This window comes from Haliotis asinina, chromosome 16 (assembly GCF_037392515.1).
Source record: "Haliotis asinina isolate JCU_RB_2024 chromosome 16, JCU_Hal_asi_v2, whole genome shotgun sequence".
In the NCBI taxonomy this organism is placed as follows: domain Eukaryota; kingdom Metazoa; phylum Mollusca; class Gastropoda; order Lepetellida; family Haliotidae; genus Haliotis; species Haliotis asinina.
In genome coordinates, this window is record NC_090295.1 from 15,777,479 (window position 1) to 15,803,902 (window position 26,424).

At 37.6% G+C, this 26,424-nt stretch overlaps 2 protein-coding genes across 5 annotated transcripts in view; one reads left to right on the forward strand and one right to left on the reverse strand.

Annotated features, from left to right (window-relative positions):
• LOC137267912 (ATP-dependent translocase ABCB1-like) overlaps nucleotides 1-26,424 on the reverse strand; it is a 168,631-nt gene that overhangs the window by 45,810 nt on the left and 96,397 nt on the right. The window lies entirely within an intron of this gene.
• LOC137267916 (uncharacterized) overlaps nucleotides 1-26,424 on the forward strand; it is a 62,223-nt gene that overhangs the window by 20,941 nt on the left and 14,858 nt on the right. Inside the window, exon 2 of one of the 2 annotated variants that reach the window (XM_067802361.1) lies at nucleotides 3,224-3,364. The gene's annotated coding sequence lies outside the window, so the exon portion shown is untranslated. Of the gene's footprint in view, nucleotides 1-3,223; nucleotides 3,365-18,085; nucleotides 18,110-26,424 lie in introns of those variants that run through there. The other variant, XM_067802363.1, reaches the window with a different exon arrangement.

The window sequence follows — 26,424 nt, forward strand, 5'->3', positions numbered from 1 at the left end:
GACTACCCCACTGTTATTTCGTGAGAATAGTGTCGCGACTTGTCTGACTTCATGTCATTATTATTGCTCTTGCTTCACCTACTTGTTTGTTTGGTCCAAACTCAATATAATCAACAGGCCTTGGCTGTAATACTCCTGGCTGAGATGCTAAACAACACTCCCTCGCAAAATCAGTTGGTGATAGTGAGTCATCAATAACTTGAGCAAAGTTTGGAGAACAGCCTTAACACTTCTGCAACCACAAATTCATGGTCTGTAATCAGCCGCCCTGGCTCCTCAAAGACTCAAGGCCTTCTCATATCTTTTCAATATCAACAAACTTGTTGTACTAAGTAGGCTTGTTGAGAAAGACAACCAGATTTATGGTTCACACAAAAGCAATACACCTGATGAAATAGACATGCAGTCGTCAGACATTGACAGTGTTCCAATTTTCTAAGGCAATTAGCCTTGGAACTATTACTTACGGAGTGTGCATCAAAGATTCCTGTTTTGTTTGCATCATGAATTTGAAATGATAATACTTGGGAATTTGGTGTTAAAGACTTTTACCTCTTACAGCAGACAAGCTGATTGTATTTGCTATAACTCATGTCTGTCAGGATATATTTATCTTATACACAAGGGTGTTTTGAATGGATATCTACTTCAGGCAAAAATAACTATATGACTGCATCCTTGATGATCGAATGTTCATGGTTGAAGTGCGTCATGAACACTGTCAGCCTTTGATCTGATAGATTCCAACAAAAATTGTTTCAAATTCACAAATTCACAAACAAGGGATTTAGTTATGGAGATACTCTTTCATATTAATACAAAAAGTCCTTTAGAAAGTGGTCAGATATAACATATGTTATATTTGGGATTACACTTTCTCAGGAAAGTACAGATTCTAGAATGCTTTTGTTTGTTGAGTCCCACTCGAGATTCAAGACCACAGCTTCAGTCAGGAACCTAATTGCCAGCACATAAAGTCAGCCATCTAACCCACTCAGCCAGTAAACTTTGTGTACCCCTCTGGATGGTCCTGAATGGGACTCCACCCAATCTGTACTTTACTGTGAATGTGTAATCCCAAATATAACATATCTTTGATATTATTCACACCGTGGTGGTACAACAGGACAACACAGTCAGGTTGTGTCAGATTTCTATTGCATTGTACACACAGTGAGTTTATTGCATGAGGTATGCAATTCAAATACTGCGTGAAAGTAGGCACAGTGGGGTAGCCTTGTGGTAAGAGTATTTCCCTGTCATTCCAAAGGCTCGGGTTTGAATCCCCAGTTAGTCAGCAATGCTAAACTTATCACAATGACCTGTAATGCCAAATTGTAACAGTTGTATCACTGAAGGGGCAGTGGTTAAAGTGCTAGCTCATCATGCAGAAGACCCGGGTTCAATTCCCCACATGGGTACAATGTGTGAAGCCTATTTCTGGTGAACCCACCATGATGCTACAGCAATAACGTTAAAGCGGCTTAAAACCTACCTCACTCACTCACTCACTGTATGAGAGGCCATAGATACGACCGAAGCAGGTACAATTCAGTAATAACTGATGCCTCACTAGATTTAGTATCATTACTGAACTGAAAAACATGAAGATTCATCAGTTAATTTTACATACAATTTTGTACTATTGCACAGATCGATGTTCATGTTGTATGCTGGTATTCACTGGATTGCCTGGTCCAGATTCGATTATTTCCAGACCACCATAAGCTGGAATATTGCTGAATGGTGTGTAAATTAAACTCAATCACAATTTTGTAAATTGTACAATATTTTTTAAACTAGTTTTATTTTCATTAAATTGAAGTTACTTATTTGCATTTTTTGTGTTTTAGCTTTCTTTCTGTGCTTTCATAATGATACATCTCTGAACTTGACAGGTGCTGAGACTGTGTAGCATTTCACATCTCACATTGCAGCCTTCCCATTGAGAGACATAGCACCTATGCAGAGTGTTTCGTTATGTTCCTCACCAAACTATTATTGCAACATCACAAGTTTCTGGTGAGGTAATTATTCCACTGTGGTTGCAGAACATCTGGGAGTGAGACCAGCTCAGGTTGGCAGTCATGTGGGATTAATTTAACCGGCTAATTGGACAAACTTTAGCCTGACAAACTACCAGCAAGTCATCTTGTTAATCTTAGCAAGGAGGTCACAGAAAAAACCCAAGGGCAATGTCTAATCACACACAAAGGTTTAAAACTTGATTCGTGCCTGCCTTAAAAATAATAATAATGCTGTCAAGGAAAAACGAAGTCAGTTTGAATGGAATTGCTGTTTCGTGACATCTTGTTTAGCTTTCTATGTCCTTTTGCAGGTATGTTGGACAGGGATATAATACAGAACATACATGGTTGTATACCAAGGCACGTGTGACATGTGATTTATGCTGATGTGCCTTAAGTTTTAGGCACTTTCTGGTGAAGATGAACTGTGTCACGTGATTGGCACTTATGCCATGTGATTCAAACACTTTGGTCATGTGATGCAGGGGTTTATGTCATCAGACAATTCTGGTATCTGATTTAGGCACTTGTGTTGAGGTATTGATACTGTTTTGTTAAGCGTCAAGCAACTTCAGTGCTGAAAACCCTCTTTTCATTTGAGTGTAAGTGCATAGTTCTAATTTCAACAGTGTATCTGTGTGACTATTTACTTGTCTGATAGTTTGCCAGTGTGGCAGTTTACCTGTGTGACTATTTACCTGTCTCACAGTTTGGCAGTTTGACTGTTTACTGGTTTGATTATTTACCTGTTCACCCATCTGACAGTTTGGCAGAGTGACTGTTTATCTATGTGACTATTTACTTGTCTGATAGTTTCCCAGTGTGACAGTTTCCCTATGTGACTATTTACCTGTCTCACAGTTTGGCGATTTGACTTTTTACCTGTTCACCCATCTGACAGTTTGCCAGGGTGAGTGTTTATCATGTGACTATTTACCTGTCCGATAGTTTGCCAGTGTGACTATGTACTGCCTCACAGTTTGGCCCAGGACTGTTTACATGTGTGTGTGACGATTATACCTGTCTGACAGTTTACCTATGTGTCTGTTTACTTATGTTAATGATGCTTTGGTCACATGCATTGGTACAATTACAGGCTTGCAGTAGATGGGTGTTTTTAATTATGATCTGTTTACCTTTGTGACTGACAACCTTTCACTATTTACCTTCTTTCACCTGTGTTTTCACTGTTGCAGGTCTGCAGTAGCTGGATGTAGCTCACCTGCACTCATCAAGATGGGTGTTTACACGACAGGATATGTCAGAGATATGTGTGCAGTATCGTCATGACGATTAGGAATCAACTGCAGGCCGGGAGATTCTGCTGCTGAAGACAGGTAAGTCTCAGTCACCTGATCCTCTTCATTATATTCAAATAGCTTACATATACAGATGTGTGAAACGACTTCTTCAAGTGTCTATGAGATGAACTTTTAAAGGGAGACTCAGTTTGGGTCAGCAGGCAGTCCTGGCCTGTACCTAAGCTACTTAATAATCTCTTGTGTTATTATCCATATCAATCTAGCACTTATTGTGAGGTAGACATTCACTGCCTTTTGGAGACATATTTTGAAGAAGTATCTTGCTGAACAAGAAACTGCTTGTCATATGAACTCTCAGGAATCCATCAAACATCAATTCAGTGGTTTATATAAGTTTATGGAGCATGAACGTATGAAATAAATTCTTGTAAATTCTTCAGGCAACAGTAATAATTTCACAGATGGATTATTTCATGACCAACATATAGAAGACTGAACACACCAGTCCAAAATCAGCAACACTGTCTATACACAAGCCACACCCATTCATTATGAGCCAGTCGTGAAGCATTAGAGTGTTGGTGGAAATGGAAATGGGGTATAGTAAAAACGCGATGAGTCGAATGCCAGCATCTCGAATATTGTGTATAACTCTAAGCACCTGTCACTCCTGAACATTTTTTCTACCCTCATAGACATTACTATGTCTTGAAAACATTGATAAGTCAAATATATTACTTGGCCCCAAGCCATTTGACTCACCTGGGTTTGAATGTATTTTGTTTTCAGTTACTTGCTTCATAATCAGTTGCAGTTTCTGTATTTGGCATCCCTGTCTACAAAACAGGGGCAACCCCCTTTAAGATAAGTGAACATGCATGACTAAAGTTAAAAATTCACTATCTTCAGTTTTTCCTTTGTTAACTAATGCCAGCAACCCAGTACCCTAAATCTGCATCAACTCTCTCCACAGCAGTCTCCACTCATCATAATATACATACAAGCAAAATGCCAGTTTAATGCAAGAAAGCAAGATATCCATTTTCCTAAACATGTTAAAACTGCCATCATTGTTGTCAGAAAGGTGCAGAAAATGAAGGAAATGGGTTATTTTTAGCTAACTGACAAGCATGTACATTTGGGCTTGTACAGATCAATCATTTGAGTGTCTGTATGTTTTTGTACTCATACTGCAACTGTTATACCTGCTGACTCGACATGCGTGACCTCAAACTGGGGTCAGTCTACTCCAATCTCGTCATCAGGACAGTAGATCTGCAAGGGCTAATATCCTGATCTCAGGGCTAATACTGTAACTTCCATCCAGAGATGAAAATCATAGTGCTCAAATTGCTTAATGCATGTGGGTCTCGTTTTTGTGTGTACAATCATTTATTCCACAATTTTATGGTACATATTGATTTTTATGTCCAGGAAAATAGACACCACATGTTCAACCCAGAATAGTTCATGGCCGACTTAACTGTACTTAATGTTTGCCATTATGTTGCAAATTATCCGAAGCCCATAACTCAATATTGATTTTTTTGAAAGTTTAAAAGAGTCAGTTTGGGCTGTAGATTGACCACCTTGGCTTTTAGAAGATTTAAAAATTGCTACAAATTCAGATAAACTCTTTAAGTTGGGCCTCAGAAGATATTTTGGGGTTTTTTTTCCTCGAACTGGAAATAAATAGGCGGTTATTTCCGTCCCTTGTAACTAAAAGGGAAAATTTGAAGGTATGATTTTTTTGTTCTGGTAACTTCATAACATTTGTGTTTATTCCGATCTAAAGTTTTGTCCCAGATGTATAATATGAACCAGGTATGTATATCATGGAACATTATCAATATCCAAAGCGAGTAATTTTTAAATTCAGAAATATTTCTTTCTTTCTGGACAAAAAAACCAGAGAATATACATTGGCTTGGTATAATGTTAAAATCTGTCTGGCATGAAATTGTCTGGCAACATTTTTGCAAGTATTTGTTGTCAAGGAAACCTCCACTTGATCTTCTCGTCCATCAGTAAAAACCTCATTATGTACTATGGAAAGCACTACTATAAAATCAAGGTAAAGTTAGTGTAGTATTAAACACAGTAATTCACAATAGAAACATTGTCTATTAAGTAATCGTCAAGTGTCTTTATCAATAGAACTAAATAGACGATGAGCTTTGACTTTTGCTGATGAAAAGAGCATGACATTGGATTTAGGGTGATTGTTTTATTAAATAAATAATTTATCTGTAATTGAGACATTGGCAAGCTTGCAGCTATGTTTCAGAATATATTCAATCAAACATTATTTTTGCTGCTGTGGAGTTTATCACAGTCTTCATCATCTTAAAGCGATTCCATCAGAGAGTAAAGTATTTCAACATCTGGTGTCTGGCTAGTAAGTAGATGGTAGAACATGCTCCAAGATGCATGTGCACGATCTCTGACCTTTGATTATCCGGGAATAGAAGTACCGGCCTATGTAAACACACCCTAAGCATCTCCCTGCCTTTGGAAGATAACAGGGTTATTTTGTGACCACAGCAGTCTCCTGGTTTTGTCTGCTAGACTTGCCAGTGGTGCCAGAATTGGCAGACTTCAGTAAATATCATGTATGGCAGCTGTCAAATACTGAAGTATATATATACATATATTCCCCATATCAGGGCGGGATAAGGAATTTATCAGAGCTTCTACCTCTAAACTACTGGATGATGGTTATTGACTCTAACATGTAGGTAATGGTACACACAGCACAGCAGTAAGGGTCAAGGTCACCAGTGTTGTCTATCAGTTACAGTTACAAATGAAACAATCTTTACTTTGTGAAATGTATGTTTTTATAGGGGAGTGGCGAGTAAAAGATACAAACCTGAAACAAAAACCTCATTGTCCACAATGGCCATGTTGGTCATAATGAACTTAAAGACAACAACAATTTTATGTCATTATGACTGTACTTCATCCAAGGCATTTTCACCACAACCAGCACAAGTAGTTCAGTGTATCTGCCTGTTCATGTTCATTTTGGAAGTAGTTCACTGTATGCACTATTTGGTGAACATTGGACATTATAGAAATTGATCAGCCATTGAACATTGTGTGTTTCCCATACCATCAGCAAGAGAATGAATTAAAACAGAATTCCCAATCAATTCTTAAGAGACTGGGCAAGTCTAGATTGACTCAGCTCTTGACATGAAATATAGAGATGTTCTGGACACATTTTGGATCTTACTAGATTGACTCAGCTCTTGACATGAAATATAGAGATGTTCTGGACACATTTGGATCTTACTAGATTGACTCAGCTCTTGACATGAAATATAGAAATGTTCTGGACACATTTGGATCTTACTAGATTGACTCAGCTCTTGACATGAAATATAGAGATGTTCTGGACACATTTGGATCTTACTAGATTGACTCAGCTCTTGACATGAAATATAGAAATGTTCTGGACACATTTGGATCTTACTAGATTGACTCAGCTCTTGACATGATATATAGAAATGTTCTGGACACATTTGGATCTTACTAGATTGACTCAGCTCTTGACATGAAATATAGAGATGTTCTGGACACATTTGGATCTTACTAGATTGACTCAGCTCTTGACATCAAATATAGAGATGTTCTGGACGCATTTTGGATCTTACTAGATTGACTCAGCTCTTGACATCAAATATAGAAATGTTCTGGACGCATTTTGGATCTTACTAGATTGACTCAGCTCTTGACATCAAATATAGAGATGTTCTGGACACATTTGGATCTTACTAGATTGACTCAGCTCTTGACATGAAATATAGAAATGTTCTGGACACATTTGGATCTTACTAGATTGACTCAGCTCTTGACATGAAATATAGAGATGTTCTGGACACATTTGGATCTTACTAGATTGACTCAGCTCTTGACATGAAATATAGAAATGTTCTGGACACATTTGGATCTTACTAGATTGACTCAGCTCTTGACATGAAATATAGAGATGTTCTGGACACATTTGGATCTTACTAGATTGACTCAGCTCTTGACATCAAATATAGAGATGTTCTGGACACATTTGGATCTTACTAGATTGACTCAGCTCTTGACATCAAATATAGAGATGTTCTGGTCACATTTTGGATCTTATTGATATTCTTGTGTATACATGCTATAATGAGATGACTTTTTCCTTTGGACTAAGCATCAATCTAGATCTGATGCTGCATCATGGGTTACTGACCTTGAAACAATCAACCATTGGTAACTTCAGGGATCACTGAATAACTGGTCCCAAAGTAATTCTATGGTAATATCTGGATGATATCACCTTGAAGAACACCAATGTCACGTTTCGTATTGCTCATGATAGGGCCTCACCTGGTGGGTGCAGGCAAACGGAGGTGTTGTTGTTATTGTTATCACACTATTTCATGTTCCTGTTTAATGATGGCTTTAGATAGTCAAATCCAAACCTGGCACTCAAACCAAACATCAGCACAATCCGATGCAGTCTCTGTCAGTGACTAAGGTTTTACGGTGCAATAATCCAGCAGTATCACAGCAATAGGGAATTACACACTGTACCAATGTGGGCAATCAAATCCAGATCTTCTGCATGATGATTAAAAGGCTTATCTACTAAACTACCTTACCACCTCATTTCTCTTACAGGTTCAACAGATATATACATTTATTACACCCACAAGCAGAAGCATATCTTGTGTTCCCGCTATGATATTGCTTAAATAGTGATAAAAGCAGTGTATCACTTTAACTCACTCATTCACAAGCTGAAATGATATCTGTTCCAGTTTATGCCACACTCAGGCCTTATTAATAATTCTGCATGAATTATACCTCTCAAATACCCAACCATTGTACAGATTAGTGATTAATTGAAATAATCAAAGATTGATCACAGTGACCAAACGACCAGGCAGTCAAACACATTTCCATACAATTGAACACACACAATTTAAGAAAATACCATCTCTGTCTTTTGAAATACATGACCATGGAATATATCTTCAAATTTGTCAGGGCCTGAAAACTTATTCACTTCTTAGAAATGCTATTTCACTAATTTTGAAGTCATGACAGAATATTTCTTGAAGACTCCAGTATGTTGATATTCATGATACATCAGTCATCACTTCAAAGTAGCAAGCTGCATCATGTTATACACATATCTGCAATAACAACCTGGATAGGAAAATCTGAAAAATGACGTTTACCAATTTTTTTTCAATGATTGTTCATTGGTAATGAATCAATCATCAATCGTGAGATTTCAACCAATTCCTAACACTAGTCTGGCTGAGTACAGCCCCTACCAGAACACTGTTACATCATGGAATATACACCATACACACACTTGTTAACCAAACACTGCCCAGTGCAGACAGACATACCATAACAGCTCTGATTGGGTTGGCCAAGTTAGTAGACATTTTATCAGTGTGTTTTGGCTTAAAATGATAGAATGAGAACTAGACATGGCTCCTCTCTGTCAGGTTATCGCCTGTGCGTTGGTTTAACATTTTCGTGACGTCTACTGCCTGGCTGATCAAAATGCCCTTTCATTTGCTGATTACAGAATTGGCCAAGTTCCACAGTATCGGAAGGTACATGAAAGTGGTGAAAAATTATTTCTGTCAACTTTGAAATGCAGTGGAAGATAGTACAGATCATATTACATGGTTATGTCTTGGGGAATATGTGTAGAAATTAATGGTTGTGAATATATGAATGTATAATACTCCCAGACACAATATTACGTTTACATTTACGTTTACAACACATTCCTGTGAATATAACTTTTGAATATTAGTTCATCATACCAGTCTGTTCAAAATGTCGTGTTCAGAGACAAAAGCAAACCTTGCTTAAAAGAGTACCCCTCATGCTGTTGATCACTTGACTGTCTGGTTGAGACTTGATCATTTATAGAATGCCTCAGGGATAATGCTGAGTGTGGCAATCAACACATATCAAACAATTGCAATCCACTCAACCCCACACATAGCCTTGCTTCAAGGCTGTACTGAATCCTGAGCCCATGGATGTACAGTAATTCTATCCTTTGAAGAAGCAGGTCTAGATAAGCGGGCATTACGAAGACCCCAGTCTGTTATTTTTATTTTTTTTAAATTATCATGCATAATATTGATTTTTACCTTGGAGACTTATGAGAATACGTCATGCCGCATAAGGACTAAGTTGTGCCTTAAGAACACTAGAAGACCTACTGCCAACCCAATCCAGTTCAGCACATTCATACCGTGCTCCACGACCCACACCACCCTACCCACTGGACTGTAGGGGTTAAAACCCACATCCTGCAAAGCAGTGTTTCTTTCTATGCAGGTGACTCCCATCTTGGGCATGCATTCGGTCAAGACATTTTGACCATGAAATTGCAGTCTAAGTAGTCTGCAATGTCAAGCATCAGCAGTTGAAACAAATCTATTTCCAATATCCCCAGGATAAGAATTTGGATACAGTCCAACAGCAATCACATTGTCCAAATATAAACCTAGTTGTCCTGCAGTGGACATCAATAAATCAGGAATACCTTGGTGGTCACTGACAGACCATCTTAATTTCCCAGCAAGCACTGAACAAAGGTCAAGGTCGTGATGTTGAGGAATGGTGAGAGCTTAAAGACCAGACAAGTACACAGTGTAAAATACTCATGTGACGGGTAATGAGTTTGAAAGGGCAAGTATTTACGTTTGGAATAGCTCTATTAAAGGGGTGGTGATTGAGATTCCAAGTTACTTACAGGTCAAAGGTCAGGACAAATTAAAATGGACGTGCACTGTTGTGATGTGCTCTTAACACAGACATGGCTTTTACAGATGGTGTAATGGCATAACTTAACATTCAGAGCTGAAGGTCTTCATCTATACCCAGAAGTAGTTAGGTTTATGAGAAGGTATTCTCTGCAAAGGCTGTAACTTGAAGGGGTTGTCATTTTTTTTTTTATACAGCAGGGTTATGGAATATGGGCTTCTTGTTCAGATTTTCACTTTGTTTTAGGGTACATTTCTGTGTTCAGAAACGTACTGGGGTACATATCTGCCATAAGTGTGCTGACAATGACCCCTTCAGTGTAACTAGTAGCTTATAACTAACTCTATGGACAAGCATTAGCAGAGAAGATGAATGTGGATGCTGCACAAATTAATTAAATTTACATACCAGGTGTGGAACAATTTCATCTTCATGAGACAATGGAGTGATTGTTAATGTGAACACTTATTTTATGAGCATGATGACACACTGTCCACCAAGTCACCAAGTTTGACCACCCAATTCAGTTGTACTAGTGCAGATGCCTGTTACAGCCAGCTCAGTCAACTCTCTCAGTGTTGTCACATCCCCTTGTGTACAGTACACAACCATCTCCACTTAAAAGAACATATGCATCCATTGGTATCTGACCATATGGTGGCCACATGAATATGTGCAACACCCAGTTTTGTTAACAATAACATGCAGTAAACTTGGACAAAGTGCTGTGAGTATGTGTCCCAGTCCACCCAGCAGTGAATGGGTATCTTATAAGGTTGAGAAAGCCACAATAACTTGCCTAGTGGCTGCAAGAGTTGTATACTCCCCAGGGAGTTGAGACTGACATCAAATGATCAAGGGAAAAAAATACCAGCATCTACAGCATGTTCAAGCTACTTGGCTATGTGCACTATATAAATATCCCATCCTAATCCTAGATATCAAAGACAATCAATAATAAAGAGCTGTGAAGAAGATCTCTTCAAGTCCTTAAGTCATGTGTTCAGGTTGGAATAAGTGCATGAATGGAAAAATGGAAGCCATACACATTGTACTGTTTGGTTTATACATCTGAAGCATGTCTCCACCATACCCTATAGGATTCTAAGGAAGAAAAAGAGCAACACTTGGCACTGCATCAGGAACAGTGGTTAAATGAGAACAAATTGTAAGCTTCAGCAGTAATAATGTGAACATGCTTTATTACTTAGGGGAGAAAAATCTGTTAAATGTAATACCATCCTCCACCTTCTCCATGTTGTTTGTAGGTTTGCACATATCTTACAGCCATCAACAGTACATGTAGATGTTGCTGACTCAAGCTGTAGACACCATCGGCGCCAACAACAACAAAAAACACGAGCTTTGGTTAACATATTCAGAACTCTCACATCCATGATGGTGTTGAAATTCTAGAATATCTGCTGAGTGGTCAGGAACTCCTTACACTCTCAGTGGAGGTGTGATAGCCTAGTGGTTAAAGCATTTCCTCATCACACTGAAGACCTGGTTTGATTCCCTGTATGGGTACAATGTGTGAAGCTCATTTCTGGTGTTCTCTGTTGTGATATTGCTGGAATATTGCTAAGGGCAGCATTTATTAACTTAATATTTATGTTATCATTATTATTTTATTTTTTAGAAAGAAAACATATATTTTTCGGATGTTAAGTCTGTACCTTTTACAAAACAATTCCTGGGATGGTGGGGTAGCCTAGTGGTTAAAGTGTTCACTTTAGACCCAGATTTGATTCCCACATGGGTACAATCTGTGAAGCCCACTTATGGTGTTTCTGTGATAATTGACACATAGGGCTTTCTTCATATCTTGTTGAAATGCCATGATATGACTAAAATACTACATAACATATATACCACATTTCTGTGTGCAATAACAGGCAGCTGTATGCCAAGCAATTAAGTTATGGTCTGGTAAACACAGCTAATAATCTATGTGTTAACACATTAATCTACTGAAAGTGATGTTGAATGACAAGTTTTGTCTCGCATACCCAACCAGTTTCGCTCAGACTGATGAATTGATAAGGATATTAGTCAATATCTGTCTGACATAATCTCCTTCCTCCCTTCTAGTATTGATGCTATTGTCCCTGCTTGGATTGTACGGTAACAGTAGCTATTATTCATTGACACAAACTTGGTGAAACATGCATTGGTGTGTAAGGAAGATAGCAGTTAGTATCATACTCGATATCTCAAGGGTATACGTTCCGATAAGTCTCCACTATACCCTGGATGCATCTACAGCTCAGCCCAATAATTTTATTACCTCCCTTTGCTGGCTCCGCATTCTCACAATAGCCAATCACCGTTTTAACCGAGCTTGCCGGTGTCAACAAAGGTAGCAGTCACGGAGGTTTGCTCAGAGTGCATCTCATATTTTGCGGAAATCATACAGACAAATTTATAGGTCCGAAACTTTTAAAAAATATATGCAAAAACTCCTTCTACCTCTTTCAGAGAACCTTTCCATGGCTTGTTTTGCAAAGTTTAATCGGTTACATAATTTGAAAAGTGAAAGCGAGTTGTGATTGGTTCGCTCAACTTCCCAGTGTAGACACCTGATTGAATGAAAAGCCAGCCAAGGAAGGTAATAAATTTAACAGGCTGAGATTCATCCAGGGTATAGTAGAGACTTGTTGGAACGTATGCCCTGGAACGTATTATCTTGGCTTACTGACAGTGGCTGGACAGTGCTAACTTATACACACAATGAACGGCTGTCCTGAAAGATTGATAATCAGAAATATCATCTGACAGGAAAAAATATTAATGATTTTTATATGCAAATAGTGTCATTTATAATAACGCACATAAACTTAAGTGACAGAATCAAGTTTTAAGTTAATCTCACAAAACAAAAAGTTGAGTTTTTGTAACATGGGTTTCTTCTAAATTATGTTTAGGATGTTGTTTTTGTTTGCATTCATCAATAACTGATCAATATTAAGTTTAGGTAAATATTAGTTGTTTAGATGATCCACGTTTATTTTACATGGGTAGCCATCCCTAATGATAACAGCAAATTTTACACCATAATCTCAGTAGAGTATTAGCACTGAAATCAAGGTGATTCTGAAACAAACATCATGAAACTGGCTCCAAGGGGCATCTGAGAACAATAAGATGTGTTCTGACATTCCTTGCATTTTGGACCTGTCCACAGTCTGCTGTAGTCTGGTGCTACTGTCTCAATTACTGACTACATTTGTCAGGAACAGGGAAGACCTTCCCCTGCAGTGAGGAATGGAGACCTGGACTCAGGGAGACTCGCCCAGCCATGGGAAATGAATACTCCCACATTCTGGTGAAATGATGTGAGCTGCAGAGGAATGGGATCTTCTTCTTCTGTTGTTGGAGTCAAGATGCAGAGAGATTCTAGAAGAGGGACCTTTGCCTTCTTTGGCACTCTGTGTGGATTTTCCTTTTCCGACATGGATCTTCCCCATTTGTTGGAGTCAGTACTCACACAGACTAAAGGATCTTCCTGTTCTGTTATAGTCAACATTCAAAGTCTACAGGAATCTTTGCCTTGTTTAGCAGTCAAGACTTATACAGTCTAAGGGGAATTTCCTTTTTCTGTGGAATTCAACACTCACAGCCAACAAGGATCTGTCACATCAGTTTGAGTCATGATGTGCAGGGTGACTGTACAGTGGAGTCCAGACTCACAGGGTGTAGATGATCTTCATTGTTATAGTCACCACTCACACAGTGTAAAGGAGTCTTTTACTGTTACTGGAGTCACCACTCATATGGACAAGAACCATTCTTGACTGTTGAAGTCAAACCTCAAGGTAGAGTAAACACACAATCTACAGGGAACTTCTCCTACTGCTGGAGTTGGCACACAAAATGTCCACGAAGATTTTCCTTCTCTGGCAGTCAAGATTGACACACTCTGTGTTTTTTTACTTCTCTTTCATTTTCCTTTTGTCCTTTCTTACAGTGAACATTCACCCCTGACAAGTATCGTCCACATCTGGTGTCGAAACTCAGTCTACTATGATCTTCTTTGTCTTGTAGGGTAAAGACTCACACAATCTAGAGGATCTTCTTTGTCTGGTAGGGTAAAGACTCACACAATCAGAGGGTCTTCATTGTCTGGTAGGGTAAAGACTCACACATTCTAGAGGATCTTCATTGTCTGGTAGGGTAAAGACTCACACAATCTAGAGGATCTTCATTGTCTGTTGTAGTCAATTTAAAGTCCACAAGGATTTTTTCATCCTCAAAATGGGTGGGGACAGTGCTTGTCTGTTCAGTCAAGCTTCATGGTGGAGTCAACACTCAAGCAGTTAACTGGGATCCTGTCCATCTGTTAACTAGTTTAGACATATAGTCTTCAGACATCTTCTGATGTCAGCAGCGAGACCAATGACACAGTCAATACTCACACAATCTACATAGATCTCCTCTTTGTTGGGGTCAAGAGACATATTGAGTCAACACTCAAAATCTACATGGATCTATCTTTCATTCCTGTTATGTTTCTGTGAGAATTCAGGCTCAAGGTTTGAAGAGTTCTGCCTTGGGAGAGGGAAAGAATATTACCTCCCACGGAAACTGGTAGAATCTCAAACACGAGCACATATTGTTCCTTTACATTCATACCTTTTCTGAACCCAAAGACAGCAAACATTGCTATGTCTGACATTATCCCCTATTGGGGCAGTGGGGTAGCCTAGTGGTTAAAGCGTTCACTCGTCACATCGAAGCTCCGGGTTCGATTCCCCACATGGGTTACAATGTCTGACATTATCCCCTATTATGGGCATATACCTCGTTGAAGAGAAGCCTGATGTGTCTGAGCAGATTTCCTGGAAAAAAACATCTCCATAATCAATCTTTTCAGTCTTCTATTGCCTCTTGTCTCATTCCACTGACTGTTCTAAAAGTGTTCTGTTTGTTTCAGAATTTCATTTGTTCCAAACTGAATACTTGGTAATTTTGTCATTAATTTATCAATATGTCCACAATACCACTGAGTAAATGAGAATCTTCTTCACAAGATTCGACTTAATTGTCCAGTGTCACATATCAGCTCATAACTTTCAAACATAGTTTATTGACAGTTTATTAGACAATTTTATTTGGGTCAAACTGCATCGGTTTCACTTATGAAATGATTTTCAACCTAATGCATACCTGCAGCAATTTTCCTGCACCAAACCTTGCCCTCATATCACATTTATCAAACATAATTGACTAATTATAGTCTCGTTTTCAACTGATTCTGACAGCTATATGCAACAGTGCATGCACATGCACTCAGATGCCCAAGCAGATTTTGACAAAACAACTTGCATGACGTATCATGGAATGTTCCACAGCATCTCCATCATACGACTGTTTGCAACATAATTATGAAAGCCTCTCCTCTGCAGCATAGATAGGCAGGCCCGTTAGGTCATGGTGACCCTGTATTAACATCATTCTTGCTGCTAAGATTACAGGTGTTTGGGCTGCAGATTACAGGTGTGATTAGCACACTGCGGTGATATGCGCATTCGTTTTACTTCTTGTTGCATATTCACATTTTCAGATTTACAGAGAGTGTGTAATCAACATGTTCCGTAATTAGATTTCTGTAATTTTCTTCAAAATTCTGATGTTAAAGAAAATCAACAAAAGCATGGGCTATTCTTCAGATTTCTCTTTCCGGATTACAAATGTTGATTTGCTGTATGGGAAGAATGAAAAACTATTTTTTTGATTCATACATTCATACTATTTTCCTTACCATAAATGAACACACTTTCTGTGATGTACAGCAGCAGTTTGTAATCAGGACTATCGTCATGTGATCTTGACAAGAAATCTTTCATATTGACAATACAGTGCATCATTGGAAAATATAGATTTTTCATCACTTCCCGAAGCAATGTCGTTATTCTGAGAAAGGAATCATGAGATCCATTTCATACCTGCCAATTTCTGTCAGCATCAGTATGAACCATCACTGTCGACAAGTCTGCAAATTTGCTCACAATATTGAGGCAGCAGACAGCAGTATTCCTGCTCTAGAAAATGGAGCCTGGGTCAAACGGTGGTCGAAGTTATAAACAAACAACAAACCAGACATGGTCTGAGATCAAACATTTCATCAACTCAGTCGATTTACCATCCTTTCAATTTTACAACTGAAGGTGGGGTAGCCTTAAGGATTCAGCATTGCTCATCATGCTGAAGACCCAGGTTCAATTCCCCACATTGGTGCAATGTGTGAAATCCATTTCTGGTGTCTCCTCAATGTGATATTGCTGGAATATTGCTAAAAGAAACATGACAAAAAAGTCACTCTTACTGAATTTTCCAAGAAGTCTCAAAATGCATGATAGATCTGGTTCCATTGAAATAAATATTTTACCTTTAAGGACAACTGGTTTATGTATTTCAAAAACCTTGAACCCTCGCATATATCTGAAATTTGATTATGAACTTATATTGCATTATCTTACAACTGTTTTCAAGAACAACTTAATGGAAAATTAAAAAGTACCATTAAATGGAAAATCAAAAAGTACCATTAAATGGGCATTTGCAAAAAGCAGTCAATATAAATTACACTTAAATCTTGAAAGTTGAGATTCCCATACATACAATGTTATTATCATAATGCCATGATTATCAATAGAAGATATCCTGGGAGAATGTACCTATGTTTACATACACAACACAGCCAGCTCTGCTGTGAATCATCCAAAATCTGCACACATGGATTACACCTACTGTGAAATGTATGCCAAATTGTCTGATATGTGACTCAAATCCAGAGTCTGTCAGACCAATGCTAGTGATGAGCAAGCAAGTTAGTATCTGAATAACTTGCCCAGAGTGGAGTTTACGATGTATGCAGCAAAACCTGTGAACTGTCTGCTAAGTCACATGGCTGCCAAATGACGTGATACATACATAGTGAAATGTGTGCTAAACGGTGTGAAATATACACTGTGAAAATGCATGCAAAATGATGAGAAATATCCTCTCAGAAGTATTCCAGCATCTATTCTGTGAACTACATGCCAATGTGTGACTGGTAGATGAGTGATCCTTACTCGGAACAGGAAGTCTGTACACCTGTGTTGAAGCATAGGACCAAGATAGCATGATGTTAGCATGAGAAAACAACATTATTCAAAATACAGGTATGTGGCCTTTTTCTGGTGAAATAACTTTAATTTGTCATGAAACACTCCACTTTCATAGGGATAGTTAAATCTTTCCATGATTCAAAAATGAGTCTCATAATAAATCAAGTGTTTACATTGTTTCGATAGAATGATGTTTGACTATCACCATGATGATTTCAGTTGGACCTAAATGCAGACACAACAAAATGCTTCATAGAAGTCATAAGCTGTTTAAATGTGAATTTATTTATTTTATGTTTTGGGCATCTGTCTTCAACGTAACTGAATGCTAAAACAATTTCTGTTGTGCCCCCCTCCAAATTAACAATGAGAAAAAGCAGGGTGTTACTTTTGTCAGTGAGTGTATAGTATCCATTAATGTCCTGTGTATATATAATAGCCTCATAGCTTCTCACAACCTGATGCAGTGTGTAATTGGAACAAGCTTCCTCCCCAGATGAACCGAGCACCACTTCTGCTACCTTAAACATGCTTGTGTAGATTAGGTAAGCAATTAATCGTTAGCTGATATCTGCCATGTTTTCTATCTTGTCCGCTGTTTGTTATGTTAGGGGCCAATGATAAGAATGGAGGTTAAACTAACTTGCCTGGCTCCAGACTTGATTAAACACGAGCCAAGCTTTGTTTTTACTGAAACCTACGAGGGTGCGATCCCTGGCTCGCAAGTTTCAGGTTGTACCTGGTAATTGAGCCCAACATAACAAACATGCGACAAGGGAGAGACCATCAAAGTTTCCTCCTCCACCTTGAGATGTGAAACCTGGCTCCCATTTACACTTGGGAGCAGAGTTGCAGTGAAGGGGAACATTAACTTTAACCTGAAGTCAAAAGCAGCTGAAAAATAGCCAGACTTAAGGTCAGTAACTGTGATGTCTTATTTCAAATGTTGTATAATCTGTCAGTTCTGCTACGTTTGGAGTAAGGTATGTTGAACGCTTACAAAATATTTCTACTGCTGCTTTCTGGAAAGCTTCAGAAAGGTGATTGAAGGTCAGCTGATCAGTATCCAAGGCAACAAGTGTTGTCATGCCATTATTCCATATGATTCATGTTTATTAAAAAATGTCACATCTGGTTGTACTGCTTATACAGTAGAATGGATAAGTATGTCATGTTTTGGGGAAAATAATCACGAGTCATATATCTTCTGAATGAAGTAGGTTTTTAAACATGGATGTTATTTTATATTAAAATAGATCTCTGAGTAATGATGCCTAGTAAAATGACTGAAGGCATAAGTAACTTCTCTGTCTCATCATTCAGCTGATCTTCAGTCTAGCAGTACACTGAGCACAATACGGATTGTATGGCCACAAATTGGATTGTATGCCACGGTCACAGTGGGGATTGAGAAAACATTATATTGGGATGGGCTAACATGAAGTTTGGAACTATCTGCTGATTGTGTTTCCCCATTATCTCACAAGTCATCCAAAGAATTAATCATTTTCAAAATTTAAGGTAGACTGATTTTCATTTTGTTTGTGTAGGAACTGTTTTCAAAGTTCATCAAGAATCATAATATAATATATGCAGATTTTAAACTAATATTTTGTTTAAACTCTGTATTGACCTCTTGTACTTGTTTTTGTGACCATTGTTGAGAACTCTGATGTAATACATATTCAGGTATTTAAAAGTCTGTCAGTGGAAAATACTGTACTGAGGGCAACCTACTTATTTAAAAAAATCACTCTTTGAAATCTTCAATGCACATGTACAGTCATATTATTTTCCCTTCTGCCATCTGTAATGCCATAGTCACAGACAAAGCAAGTCTAAGTAGTATTTTTCAGGTTTAGGTGACTGGGGTTCCTTTTCATTTTACAGAGTTATTTATTTCCAGCCAAATAAGATATTTTCAGCGGTTTAACATCAACTGATACAACCAGTATTGTGAGGATTCCAGATGATGGAAGGCTACTGTCTTGGTATTAGTTGATAAAGAGTTGTCTCCCTTCATCCAAGCCAAAACTGTCCAATGCTGAATGGGATCAGCTGTTGAAAGTTGTGGAAAGACTGTAATTGGCATCCAACAAAGCCCAGCTGCTATTTGACTGTTATTCAAAACTGACATTTGTAAACAATTACAAGCTTCACATGCCACCCTCTTTAACTTGATGTAAATGCAAACAGTCTGAATATTTTCACTGCTTGTCAGTAGTTGTCTGACCAGTGATGTAAAATATCTGTTTGACATACCACGTTTTTTTTCAGTATAGTGATTAGAATACCTTTAACTTTAAGAATTGAATGCAAGTCTGTGAGTGTGCTTCTATTCTTGGAGAACGGACACAGAAATGGGAATATCTTCCTGTGAGACAAAGGTTCATGGTATATAGTACTTGTTACCTTAAAGTTAGCTTTCATGATGGCAGGGGATACCAGAAATGAAGCAAGTCTAGATTTCCCAAGGTTCAGACTGAATTTCACATTCTTGGAAGCCATCGAAACCCGCCACCACAAACCTTTGATCAACAGAGATCAAGGGTATTACATACCGTCAGCCAACAAAGAATTAATCAAGCGATGGACTCCATCAATCAGCTATTCACAAGCATGCAATCACCTTGTTTTACAATTTATTCCTTCCTGAACATTGGTTTCATGACATGTGGTATTTTTTGTTCTTACTCTACACCTGGTTGAGTCTAGTTATGTACTACATGCCAGTTCCGTGTTGTTGGAAATGTTGATCTGCTGCTTGTCACAACATTTTACGTTTATGTACCTCTCATCACTTGGCTGTAGCTGGATAACAGTGAAAGAATCTGCACTGACTGACTGACTGACTGAGTAAGTAAGTGAGCAAGGAAATATGGTTTTATGAGGCTTTTATGAATATTCCCAAATAGTATAATTAATAGTGGAACGAGACCACTATTAATTATTCCACTATTTACTTTCCAGCAATAGCACATCTGGGGACACCAGAAATTGGCTTCACACACAGTACCCATGTGGGGAATCAAACCCACCGGGTCTTCGGCATGAGGGCTGACGTCATCACCCCAAGGCATTTAAAAAGAAGCTGTCATCCTTACAGTCAGATATTTCATTATTGCTATGTAAAGGTTTGCAGATGGTGGTAGACTTGCTCAGTGGACTTAAACTACCGAACCCCTTGATCAAACTCAGCAAATTAACAATTTCTTCTCCAGGTACTTTCACTTGTCTCTTTAAAAATCAAACTACATTCTGTCATGGCATTACACCAGGCATAGAAAGAATACCTGGGGCACAAAATATATACCCCTCGAACCAATCTCTTATCTTTCAAAACATCAGCATCTAAGTGCTGTTTATGACCACCAAGTTAAACAGTAACACCCCATTTGAAGAAACGAACCATTGGTTTTACAAGTCTGGCAGTTTTCTTCATTTATGAATTTATCTATATTGCAAATAGAAAAAAATGAACACAGCTATCTTTTTGAATTGGTAAAACCTTTGGTGGTCCCTTCTATCACTTGCAAACCATAAACACCAAAAGTGAATATTATACCTTATCACTTGGGCGATATCTCCTATCAAGGAGAGTACACATCAAAGCTTCAATTAACCAATTAGGATCAAATATCTCTGCCTGGATGTTTTATATCAGACTATAAACCCTTAAGGTGACAATTCTGATGTACATACTTTCCCTCACACTCTCCTGGCCTCCCTGTTATCTGACAAGTTTTTGAATTACAGTATTAATGTTAACACCATATGGAAATGATTCAAGTTCTCTGCCTCAGCTAAGGAAGATCAGAGGCTCAATATTTCTAAATGTTTGTGAACTTAATTTACCTTTGCAGCAACTTACAACTTTCACAAATAATGTATTGGTAGTTTTACTGCTTTAAGTTAAAGATTTCAGTTAGATGCTTGATGGGCATTTAGATGTTACATAACAATGTATATGGTATGTTTTTATAACGTCTTTATTATTTACAATATGTTTCTGTGCGACTTCTTGCTCTTCATCAGGGGAGTGACAGAATATGATTTACAAGCAATAGAATTAGTTTTCAGTGTTTTGGAGTTTGTTGAAGATAGTCCGTCTCACAGTCTCTGAACAACATCAATTTCCCTGCAGCCTCACCGTCTTTGGAATGCTAAAACCCAAAATGAAGCAAGTCTAGATTTCCTCAGGTTCTAAATCTTGTCTTCCCGGGGCTCCCTTTCATATAAATGGGTTTATTTCTTACTAGCAAAGTTATTTATTTTAGGGACTAAGCATTAGTCTATGTTGAAGACAGTACTCCATAACATAACTTCGGCCTGTACATAATCAAGTGTGGACCAAACAATCTTGTGATTCACACATGCAATGTGAATATAATGAAATGCATCAACAGTGAGCAGCCTGACTCACTGAATCCATTAGTAACGTTTCAAGAATATGTTGTAGTGACAACATTCTGAATCTCACTTGATACTTTCTTTGTAAAATGTCCTCAGCTGCATGAACTCACTGTGACTGATGTTGTGATGAAGTTATAGAGTATTCATCTCTTCCATGTCCAAACTTGTCATTGGAATAAGTGTCATCTTGCTTTAATTCTAGCTACATTCAGAATATATAATGTCAGGGCACATGTCAATGGTCTTCATACATTTTACTCATTTGGGATTCAAACTCAGAATTGCTTCAACACATTAACTGCAAGGCTACCCCACAGCCTCCAGATGTCAGTGTCGCTCCATGTCAGTGTATGCTATTTCATAAAATGCAATAAATGACACCAGTCTCGAGTACATTCTCTCTCATTCAAAATCTTATTCATCCTTCAGTGATCATCGTTCCTTCACTCCATCCTTCATCCTGTTCCCAAGACACCCATTTTAAGTCATTCCTGTACTCATTCCCAACACAGACAAACCATCCTTGGAATCAAACCTAAATACTGCATACAGAGAGCTCTCTCAGTAACCATTTACCTACCTAGTCCCCCTTACGTATCGTGGGTCACTGGAAAACATTTTTTTGTGCACTTATTATATAGTATATGATAATATTTATCAGTCATAGAGGCTTAAACCTTTGTACACAAAAAAAACCCTCAAGCGTTAACTCAAAATTGACATGTAAGTCAGATAAGGTGGAGAATCTCTAATCTTTTAATGGCTTTGATGCTGAAACAACTGCTGACAGAGCTTTGAACTTCATCATCTTCACTTGCAGTTTTCAAGTGAATTCCTCTCACTTAAACCTTTGAGATAAGTCTACATAAGCAGATCCTTGCAGATATCTGATACCATGCCTACAAGTACAGCCAACAACACCTAGTCACATAACACATGGGACATGTTGGATTCACGTTTATTTCGTGTATATTACACGTATACTTCAGACCACCAACAAAGCTTGGGTTGTATTGCATGTATCTGCACTAAATGTGTCATATTAAGGAGATCTCTTAAGAAATGTTTTGGGTTTTTTTTTGTGTGTATCTTTTAATGGAAAACTGGCCTTATCTGTGTGATTTGTAAGTGAAGAATGATGTCAGGTTTTTCTATTGCCAATTTCAACTTTGTCCCATGAACAGGTGAAATATTTAAGAACAAGAACTTCTCATTTTGTTACATACTTTCAGTGTGAAAATGTCTATATTGTACAACCCAGGGTTGAGTCACTGTGATACATGTACAAGGGTCACGGATTCTTGAAATATCTGAATGATTTCAACAACAAATAATCTGTAATTATCTTGTCAATTTCTGAGTTCTTTCCGTTTAATGTTAATGTTAATGTACTGAAGGAAAAGAATAAGGGATCACATGAAAACACAACTTTTCAGTTATTTGTTTCCAGGTATTTGCACGGGGTGTTCGATACAAAGTTTGTGAAGAAACCGTAGAAAAAAAATAAAGGAGTATTTGTCCTTTCAAGTGATCCCTCAATCTTTCCCTTATTTTTTTCCTCAGTATATATTCCCATCTTATCTCATCATGATATTTTTTTAAGGTTTCAGAAATATATTGTGTTATGGGTAGTGTTGTGGTATGCAATGATTAATAACACTTTAAAAATGTATCATATATATGTATTAATAATGAAACACATCTTGGGCAAAAACATTAACTGATGTTTTGTGTATTAAGGCATAAGCTAATCGAAGACAACAATGTTATCATACAGGCTTGAATCTCATTTGATGTCTTGGAGATGGACTTGAGCATAAAAATACAAGTTTTCTCATCCCAATATACATGATATAGAAAAGGTTATTATCAATGTATATATAATCAAGTTTTCCTGCACTTTCAGTGCACTCTGACCCTTGTTAAACATGACAATTCAAGACCAAATAATCAGTAGGTATGTTTCCAGATGATCAAATGATGGGTTCAAATCTTATAAAAATGTCAGCCATTTAATTCAGTTATCAATTACATTCAGAACACAAGAAACTAAAATAACTGAATCAGATGCTGTAACAACTCCTAGCAAGCAATCATGTTTCAATGACTGCTAAAAGCGGTTCAATGGGCCTACTGTCCTCATTTTCAGCCTAAACCTTGTGAAAATATCACTGTGATCCTTCCTTCAGGCCATATTAGTCACAATGACAAGCAGATTTGTTTCTTGAGAAAACCAAGCTTTCCCTAACAAATGTTAACAACTTGCAAGGACATCTGCGTGAGATCTAGTGTTAAGAGACAAATCGGATCTCTGCGCTCCCCAGAATTGATCTGATTGGCTTGAAAATTAATCATGTGATCAAAGAGTATTACGCAAGTGTGTGTTAATATTAGTACAGGTTCTACAGCTCACCTTCAGATTTACTGACTTGCAACAGACAATTAATGAAGCAATTCACTGAACTTAAAGCTTGCTCATATAGACAAAAATAACGCATTCTCATATTGACAAAAAAGACATGAAAGGACTTCTACATTTTGTCTTACTTTCAACTGTTTGAATGTATTTACAGTATGTTTTTGTGAAGAAAGGAAGCAAATTCATTACACTAGTTTCTCTTTTAAGAAAGGTCATCTGCTTTGTCTAATTTTTTGTCAAAATACTGTTCAAGATGTGAAAAACAGGACGGCCATCCAAACCAGTGCCCACATTCCTATAGATTGCTCCTTCAATACTTCATGGAAAGGGACAAATTGGTTTTCACATTAAGTTAAACAATCACATTTGTTGATGCTTTGCTCAAGGTAAATACATGTTCTGATTGACAAGGATTAACTCTGCTTCAGAAAGTTAAAGATTCCTCGGGTTGGTATTTACAATCAAGGTGTCACACCTCTCGTCAAATATGCTGTCTCCTGATGAGCTGGTTTGGGGGACATGAAACACTCAACTCACCACTCTATTCAAGCTTAAGTGCTAAATGTAACAAGTAAACATTGGCTCAAGATGCCAGCAAGCAGTGTCAGGTCAGCAAAACCATGTCAACCAATCATGGTGGTATCTGGGCGAATACAGCAGCAAATAATTCCTGGAAGATAGTGGTATAATGTTGTGGAGATTTAAAGTTTCAAGGTAAGGATTAGGTCTTATGTGGTCCTTGTGTAGGAACTAAATGCTGATTGGATGGCCAAAATGACAGAATTTCTTGTGATATAACGGTTATAGTGCTGTCTATACATATTGCTTTACAACGTAATTGTGCCATTTTTCTTGGTGCTGTCTTGTAATGTTGCTGAGATGTGAAGTTCCAGGGAAGGAATTATGTCTTATTTGGTCCTTGTTTAAGAACTAGATGTGGATTGGATGGCCAAAATGACAGAATTTCTTGTGATGTAGCTTTTACAGTGCTGAGTATATAAGTAGCTGCGGTATATCTGCTAGATTGCTGATGAGAAGGAATCAAATCTGTGTGGGTAATAAGTAAGCGCCTTACACACTGTCCCTTCAGTGATACAACTGTTAAAATTTGGGAATACAGGTCACTGTGATAAGTTTAGCATTGCTGATCAACTGACATAACTGTAATATTGCTCGCTATAGGTTGCTGTTGTATAACTAATAATAACAGTGTTCATTATATAGTTTACTAAGAGATAAGGCAAGACAAATTTTATTTCATGTTTTACAGATATTTGTTCTTAAAAAAAAGGAAAAGAATTAATATCACCAGTTAAAATAAAATTCTTTCTAAATACCAAATGTATTTTACTTTTGTCAGTTTATGAAGTTTATGTAAGGCATACAAAATCTAAAGAGCATTTTCTTGGAGGTTTACATTTTTGACCCCAAAACCCATAAGGATTTTTTTTTTTTTTTGAGGGAAAATTAATTAAAAATTTTTTTCTTATTCGTTAAAAAATACAACCCGCAGAACCATAAAACAAGAAATTAAATTGGTGTGGCCTAACTGTACAGTTGTGGACTAAGTAGGTTTCTATGATATAACCTTATTTTTCATTCCACATAGAATAAAGGTGTTTCACTCACTAACTCATTCAAATAACTGAACATAAGGGTGTCAAATCAGTTAAACTTGAACCTTACGTAAGCCATCAGCTTGTCATTTAACCATACAATTCTTATCTTCAGCTTAACATACAGGGATGTTAAGTGTACAGGCACTGCTTAATCAACCAAGGAATGGAGATTTATTCGAAAGCCCTATTATTATTCCACTGTGTCGTCACATTTTATCAGGGGGGCTAAACAGATTAACGGTATAAGTAAACAGTGTAAATGCTTACAGTGTGCATTAACTGATAACAAAGATTCGGACATTATTCTCTTATCTCACATGCCCATATTTGGATTATTGACACCGTATTCATCATGCTGACTGCCCGAGGGTGGAATTTTCCCAATGAAATATACGAGAAACTGAAACTAACAGTAACCTGACAATCATGTAGTTTCGATTTGTACAAAATTGGAAGGTAAATTAAGATCAGGAGATGCTACTGAAAACACATGTATTTGTTTCTTGTTTTATTTCAAGCAAAAAAACAGTAGTATGCCAGCATATATTCACTTTTACAATGACTTCTCTTTGTATGTCACTATAATGGGCCAAGATGGCTGTTGGTGGATTGAAAGTCAGTCCAAGATGGCTGATAAAGGACAGCCATCTTGAACTGACTATCAATCACACTTCTACAGCATTTGGTCTTTCGTAAGCGCATGAATATCTTGCGGTTTATGTATTCATATTCTATAATTACTTTGCTCAATGGTTAGTGAATATAATTTAAACTCACGTG